Source organism: Asparagus officinalis, unplaced genomic scaffold (genome assembly GCF_001876935.1).
Source record: "Asparagus officinalis unplaced genomic scaffold, Aspof.V1 AsparagusV1_Un3299, whole genome shotgun sequence".
In the NCBI taxonomy this organism is placed as follows: Eukaryota; Viridiplantae; Streptophyta; class Magnoliopsida; order Asparagales; family Asparagaceae; genus Asparagus; species Asparagus officinalis.
The window spans coordinates 1-2,393 of NW_017975558.1; the positions used below are offsets into that span (position 1 = coordinate 1).

A 2,393-nucleotide genomic window follows, 5' to 3' on the forward strand; every position below is an offset into this window, starting at 1 on the left:
CTTTGACCTTATCCTACTCGGGCCTCGGCAGCGCACAAGGAATCCCAACAGAATAATTACTGGAAACTTCTCAACTTTGACCTCCTCATGCTACCCGGGCCGCTGGAAACTCGTGTGTTTTATAGAAACCGCGTTCCACTTACCTCGCCGACCACAAACCGACCATCCCCTCAACCGACTTAAATCTTCTATTTAATGTACAGAACATCTCCACATTGTTTCTCGTCCTTTCCTTTTTTTTTTTCGGTCGTTCTCTGGTAGCTTTCGATTTGAGGCCAGCTCTGTGTTCTTTTTTTCGTTTCGTCGTGCGATTTCGATCTCGATCATGTATCCACTAATTATTCTGGAATTATTGATCCATGATATGTTAGGGCGATTTGGATGATACGTTAGGGCGATTTGGATCTCGATCTTGAATAATTTTAGGGCACTGATCGTTATTGAGGTAGGATCTCAATTTTGGATCGATTTTATCGTTTTCTATTCTATTAATCTGACCTTTATTGGTTTTTTGGTTGATATTTTAAAGATTAGATTTGGATCTTTAGTTTTCTGGTAACTTCTGATCACTGAATCTTCTGTTGATCTTAGATCAAACGATTTATTAGGTTTTTTTGGGTTGATTCTAACCTCTGACGGGTTATTGGCTCTTTAATTTTTATCGATCTCCTTATTTTGTTTTATGATGTCCGATTTAGATCTCGATCATGATTATTCTCTTTTATATTGATTTTACCGTTGTCTATGTCTCTGGCCTATCAGGTTTTGCCTATGATTTGCCAGCGCTGACCTTATCTTCTTCTTGTTTTGATTCATCTCGTGTTATTTGGATCTTTAATATATGTAAGGTACTGATTATTATGGAGTTAGGACTCTAGTTTTGCTTACGCTGACCTTATATTCTTTTTACTTATTTTGATTTGTCTTGTGCAGTTTGGATCTGGATGCCGAATGTATGTAGGATATCTATGTTGGATTGTTGTTCATCGAATTAACCAGTCCTTTTCGTTAATATTTTACCATAAATTGGCTTAGTATTTTACCATAAATTGGTTAACTTGATCGTTGATTATTGGATAAACATGTGTTCTAATGCTAACTTCACAATCTTTCTACTTATTTTGTTTGTTCTTGTGCAATTTGGATCTCTATTTTAGATCAATTTCATCTATTTTTCTTTTTTTTCTTTTTTTTTCTTTTTTTTGGGGGTGCCTGGCGTGTTAAATATAAATCTGCTAACATTCTTATAACCATTCTATTTGTCGTGGCCCTAATTCATAACTGTTATAATTATTTGGTATGCTATCGTTGAACTAATAACCGTCTAATTGTTTTGATTGTACTATAGGGTTCTGACTGTGCTGGAGTTAGATCTGTCTTTAGATCAGTTTTATCATTCTGTGCTCTGCTGATCTGACTTCTTTTGGTTGTACCTTAATTGGATCCCAAACACACAATTCTTGGGGTATCTGGTATGTTAACGCTGACCTTATGTGATTTGGTCATTCTTGGACATGCTTAGGGCATTGCTCGCTGTTGATATTTTCAGATGGTTAATGGGATTAGTCCTGGTAGTAGTGCTGCCGTTGATTCTGATAGGTGTTCTATGGTTTTGATATACCAGATTGAAGATCATTTCCTGAGCAGTCTTGAGATATGTACTGTAAGATTTTTGGTGTCCAACTTAGGCACTGTATGATTTTTTCTGTCCAATTCTTCTTTTATGAATTTTGATCTGGTAGATGGCAAGGAATAGGTTTCTTTTCAATTTGGAAGCTTCGGTTCGAAGAGTGGCCGTGGACAGTATCTGGTACATACCTTTGGTTAGCTTAACTGTAAGTTGGTCAGTTCAGTTCAGTTCAGTTCTGTGATTGATAACGGTATTTTAAGCTAATTCTCTAGTCCTTTGATTAGTCTGCCTGAAGCAATGCACAAGTTTATGTACAGAGTCGTTTCAATTTTCTTCTTCCTTATTCTCAGAAGATTAGTTTATGTCTTGAGGACTTGATATTTTTTTAGAGAGCAACCTTGGCTTAGGCAGTGTAAGTTCTGGTTTTGATCAGCCGGACGAAGAAGAATATCTTTATCATCATTTTGGACTTCTGTTTTCAATAATAGGAAGTTCGGATGTTAAGTGGCACTGCTAGCTTTTTGTTTCCATATGCTTTACGCTTTCACATCGCAAGTTAAATGATAGAAAGTTTGGGGCATTAGTTGACTGACACTGCATGTTTTTTTGTTTGTCTATGCTTTACGCGTTTACATCGCAAGTTTGTTTCTCTTTACCTCAATACTTCTAATCTGTTAGATGGTGAAGAACAACTTTTTTTCATTAGTGAGGTTCTCATTTCAGAAATCGTGAAGAATATCTTTTATGGGGCAAGCTTGGGCTA

At 36.5% G+C, this 2,393-nt stretch overlaps 1 long non-coding RNA gene across 1 annotated transcript; it reads left to right on the top strand.

Moving 5' to 3' along the window:
- Window positions 1-12: 12 nt before the first annotated feature.
- Window positions 13-1,768, top strand: LOC109828662. The gene is made up of 2 exons (XR_002243786.1): window positions 13-445; window positions 1,349-1,768. It is a non-coding gene; the product is annotated as an uncharacterized LOC109828662 (long non-coding RNA).
- The last annotated feature ends 625 nt before the right edge of the window (window positions 1,769-2,393 follow it).